The sequence below is a fragment of the Dama dama genome, chromosome 5 (genome assembly GCF_033118175.1).
Source record: "Dama dama isolate Ldn47 chromosome 5, ASM3311817v1, whole genome shotgun sequence".
In the NCBI taxonomy this organism is placed as follows: Eukaryota; Metazoa; Chordata; class Mammalia; order Artiodactyla; family Cervidae; genus Dama; species Dama dama.
The window spans coordinates 110225907-110231569 of record NC_083685.1 but is presented as its reverse complement, the minus strand read 5'-3'; positions in this window follow the sequence as shown (position 1 = coordinate 110231569).

Here is a 5663-nt window from a genome sequence, read left to right as displayed (position 1 = left end):
CTGTTCTTCACTATCTCCCAGTTTGCTCAAAGTCATGCCCACTGAGTCGGCTACCTAACCATCTCATCCTCTGCTGCCCTCTTCTCCTTTTGCCTACACTCTTTCTCAGCATCAGGGTCTTTTCCAGTGAGTTGACTCTTCACATCAGATGGCCAAAGGATTGGAGCTTCAGCATTGGTCCTTCCAATGAATATTCAGGATTGATTTCATTTAGAATTGACTGGTTTGATATCCTTGCTGTCTAAGGGACTCTCAAGAGTCTTCTCCAGCATCACCATTTGAGGGAATCAGTTCTTCAGTGCCCAACCTTCTTTAAGGCCCAACTCTCACATCCACACATGACTACTGGAAAAACCATAGCTTTGACTATACAGATCTTGTTCTCAAGGCAAGAATGGTGGTTTAGTCGCTAAGTTGGGTGCAACTCTTGCAACCCCATGGACTGTAGCCCTTCAAGCTCTGTCCACAGGATTTTCCAGGCAAGAATATTGGAGTGGATTGCCATTTCCTTCTCCAGGGGATCTTCCTGATCCAGTGATTGAACCCAGGTCTCCTGCACTGCAGGAGTTCCTTTATCAACTGAGCTACCAGGGAAGCTCAAGGCAAGAATACTGGAGTGGTTTGCCATTCCCTCCTCCAGTGGAGCACATTTTATCAGAACTTTCCACTATGACCCGTCCTTCTTGGGTGGCCCTGCACAGCACGGCTCATAGATTCATCGAGTTACTCAAGCCCCTTTGCCATTGTAAGACTGTGATCCATGAAGCAGCCCCTTTTTAGTACAGGACCAAAAAGGAGAGGGAAGTTCCATGGATGTCCTTGGTTTGTCCTGTAGGCTTGGAGGGGCCTCCGGGAGTCCCAGGCCCATCTGGAAATGTCATCTATGGATCTTCCCAAGAGGACAGGGCAGAGAACCCCTCCTTCATAGCTACTGTCTCCTCTTTCTCTTCTACCTCCTTTTCCTCCCTGAAGCAACGTTCTCATTTCAGCCTCTCAGATCTCACCATCCACTGTTAAAGACTAATGGGTTTTGAGGAGGCAGTGTGTGTAGCAGAACATCAATAGTCTGGGAATTGTGTGACCTTGGACATGTCACTTTGTATATATCATGAAGTCTGTGTGAGTATCTTTCTTTTCTCTAAATAAATGATTCCAGATGCTTCCTTCCATCTGTCTTTTCGCATTTGTTTGCCCCAAATTTAAGTCATTTGCAATGCCCTGGCATCCCCCTCATTCTTTCATCGTTCTGCCTCTGTGTGCTCTGGCATCAGTGGCTGAACTTGTCATCTTTCCTCCCCTCTGCCTCCAGTAGTCCCATCACCATCTCCCAGCACACACCTTTCTGCATCCAGGTAGCCCTGGAAAAGAAGTAGCAGGGTGTACACAGAGACGCCCTGGGACTGCCCTATCTCTGCTTCCAGAGGACAGACTGAACCTGATTCCCGCTTCTCTGCTGAGCACACGTGAGGCACCACACTTATCCGCACCCCCACCTCACCCCATCCTTAGAAGTGATCTGGAAAGAACAGAATATCTGAGAGCAAGAGAGGTGGAGGAAGGGAGTTTGTGAATGAGTTTGCTAGGGCTGCTGACTCTTTATCCACTTTCCAGTTAGGAGCAGGATTCATCTGCTCTAGTGGAGAATTCTTTCTCCTCCCCCTTTTCACCTCATGAAGATGCAGCCTTACTCAGGAAATTCTCTCCTGAGGCTCTTGCAGCTAATCCCTTCTATCCCTCTGGGTTTTCTTTCCTGCAGCTCCCTCACTGGATCCTTGAGTCCAAAGCACAGATGCTCCAGTGCTTTGGGTGTCCTCAAAGCCACCCCAGCTAGTATCAGCAATGGGTGCTGAGCTTTCCACTGAATTCCCAGAGGATGGAGCCAACTGTTGGAACAGTGGGCCCTAGCTTCCAGTGCTGGGAAAGACTGAAGGCAGAAGGAGAAGGGGACAACAGAGGATGAGAAGATTGGATGGCATCACGGGCTCGATGGACATGAGAAAACTCCGGGAGTTGGTGATGGACAGGGAAGCCTGCCGCGCTGCAGTCGATGGGGTCTCAGTCAGACACCACTGAGCGACTGAACTGAACTGAACTGAGCTTCCAGTGGGGGGCGCAGGCAGAGGCATTTCCCTGCACATTAGTGTTTGATTTTGCCGGGCCATCCTTCCTGCAGAGTCCTGTCCTCCTGCACCAGGGGTTTTGCCGCTGAGTATGTTGCCCCCAAGTGGACAATGATAGTACTGTCAGTACCATTCACCGAGCGCCTCCTTGGGAATCATGGACCCCGCCAAGGTTCTGAGGATTCCAAGGCACAGGCAACCCCTGACTCCAGAAGGGCTTGTGGTGGAGAATCTTCACGACCCAGGGATTGAACCCAAGTCTCTTACGTCTCCTGCATTGGCAGGCAGGTTCTTTACCACTAGCGCCACCTGGGAAGCCCCTGAAAAGGGAGACCTGCAGGCAAACACCCCACAGTCAGTGCTGTGTAAGAGAGAGAAATGCAGTCGGATGCCAAGAAAACAGAGAGGACCCAGAGTGGTTAGGAAGAACTTCAGGGGAGGAGACGCTGGATCTGAGTCTTGAAAGATAAGTAGAAATTCACAATCTTGAGAAAATCACCTAACGCCTCAAAGCCTCAGTTTTCTCAGTTTAAAGGGTTGTAAAGATCAGGGGAGAAATTATGTAAAGTGCTTATTATGGTGTCTGGTACATAACTGGCACTCAGAAATTTACATATATATGATTTATTTTGAGGAACAGGCTCCGATTATGGGGGCTGACTAGTCTGCAATCTGCAGCAGGCTGGAGACTATGGCAGGATTTCTATGTTACTGTCCTGAGACAGATTTCTTTCTGGGAAATCTCAGTTTTCTGCTTTTCAGGTCTTCAACCAATCAGATGAGGCCCATTGACATTAAAGAGGGTAATCTTTTTACTTAAAATAAACTGGTTGTAGATGATGCTAATTACATCTACAGCAAGGAGATCAAACCAGTCAATCCTACAGGAAATCAACTCTGAATATTCATTGGAAGGACTGATGCTGAAGCTGAAACTCCAATAATTTGGCCACCTGATGTGAAGAGCCGACTCACTAGAAAAGACTCTGATGCTGGGAGATTGAGGGCAGGAGGAGAAGAGGATGACATAGGATGAGATGGTTGGATGGCATCACCGACTCAATGGACATGAGTTTGGGCAAGCTCAGGGAGATAGTGAAGAACAGAGAAGCCTGGCGTGCTGCAATCCCTAGGGTCGCAAAGAGTCAGACACAACTTAGCGACTGAACAACATCTACAAAATACCTTCACAGCAATATCTAGACTAGAGTTCAACCAAACAACCAGACACCAGAGCCTCACCAAGCTGACACAGAAAATTAACTGCTACAGACATCATTCCAAGCAGAAGCTACTCCAGACAGGAGCTATATTACCTTTCCCCACTTAATTAGGCTTTTTGAAAAATCACTGTTAAACTAGTAAAATGTCAGTGTTACATGGGACTAGGTTTAGACCTGATAAATAATTTATAGCACAACTTATAGAAATGTAAACTTCTAGGTAAAATCATCATAACACCTTGAAGTTAGAAGTGATCTCATAGCCCTTTGAGTCTAACTCTCACTCTGGAGAGATCCCTCCTGCAATAATACCTGGAAAATGGTCATCTAGACTCTTCTTAAACATTCCAGTGGTGGGAGAAGTCCCTCTCTCCTAAGACTGTCCATTCTTGGACAGCTGTGATTGGAAAACTTTTTCTTTATATGGTACTTTCTTACATCAGTATCTGTCTTATTAATTGTTCCTTTTAACTCATCCAAGGGCTTCCCAGGTGGTGCTAGTGGTTAAGAACCCACCTGCCAATGCAGGAGAAATAAGAAATGTGGGTTCCATCCCTGGGTCAGGAAGACCCCCTAGAGGAGGGCAAGGCAACCCACTCCAGTATTCTTGCCTGGAGAATCCCATGGACAGAGGAGCCTGGCAGGCTATAGTCCATAGAGTCGCAAAGAGTTGGATACAACTGAAGCGACTTAGAACAACCTATCAAAGCTAATCATATCCTGGATTTTTCCAAACCTCAAATAGAATACTTCCTTACACTTGCCCTAGATGTTTATCTATCAGGTCAAAACTTCTTATACATTCATAGGGCTCCAAACAGCTTGATTCCAAAAGCCCATGGAGGTTGGAGCCTCTGGTTCCTCTAGTTTAGATTAAAAAAAAAAAAAAAAAATGACTAATATCCAGCTCCAAGAGCCTTCTCTGTATTTTGTTAAATGCCTGCCTTCTGCCTATGTCGCTTCTTTCCTTTCATGATCAAGAGGGAAGAGAGAGAAACAAGGAAGCAGTATTTAGCTGTAGGGCTTTGGAAAGACCATGATTTTCTTCAAACCTCCTAACAAAAGGGTATAGTTTTCTGTTCTCTTCAGGTGAATAACTTGCTCCTAACACCACTCCATCCCTTTCAAACTTGCCTGGTCTCTCAGATCATCTGTGAATTGGGCCCTGCAGACCTAACCCTGTGGAGGACTCAGGAGGGATAGCTGTCAGGTTAAAGTCAGACAGATTAATGTCAGAAGACACCTCAGAGGGACTTCCCTAGTGGGCCTTAAATTCTCACACAAACATGCAGAGTCAGGTATGCCTCGCCTTCAGTGAAGTGGAGAAAAGGGATGAGAGTAAGAAGGGTGTAGAACATGAATGAAAACATTTGGAAAATCACGTGGCAAAAAGTAATCAAACAGAGAATTGCTGAGACCTACACTTATTGAGGGAAATCTTTTAAATTCTCCTAATTTAAGCTAACTTTCCACATTAAAAAATAATAGGTTCATAACTTAAAATTTTTCAAATAGGATAGAAGGGAAAATACAAAAATTTTTCTCTGCCTCCATGTATTTCTTTAGATGTTTTAGATGTTTTCAAAGCATGAACATTTACCCAAATGGGGTTATGCTCTACATACTATTCTTTACCTCACTTTTTTAAACTTAACAATATATCTTCATGATATTTCTATGTCAGTACACCTAGATCAACTTCATTCTGATGAAAGAAATACTGCCCTTTCAAGGGGGGTGTCCAGCTGGAAGGTGGAGCCCCCTCCTCCTGCTTCTGAGCAGAGAGAAAGGAAATGCACATCTAGAAGAAATGCTATGAAATTATCTCATCCATATATGAAAATATACTCCAAAGGTCTTGAAAGAGCCTCAGTTTTATAAGCTGGCCTGAGAAGAGTCCCTGGAGACTCCCTGGAAAAGGGAAATTTTGAATTGGTTTTGCAAGCATTAACTACAAATTGGCACTTGCCATGGTGCTTGCCATCTACCTCTACAAGGATTAATTCAAGTGCTGCTGCAACTGCTGACCTTTGACACCCCCTGAAAGGAGTCCAGGGTGGACAGCAGAAATGAGGCACTCTGTACTGGGAGGTGGGGAGTTGGGGGGAAGCTTGCAGAACAGGCCTTCAGTTTCAGGAGTGAATCTATGAGCCCAATTCTTGCATCTCTTCATACCTAGAAAAACACTAAAATCCTTCAAGGTGATGTCTATTCCTCATGACTAGCAGAAAGCTTCATGAGACTAGTAGAAAACTTTTGGTAAAATACGTGGGTGATTGCATTTATTTCCCCTTCACCAAAATCACATATTTAACTATCC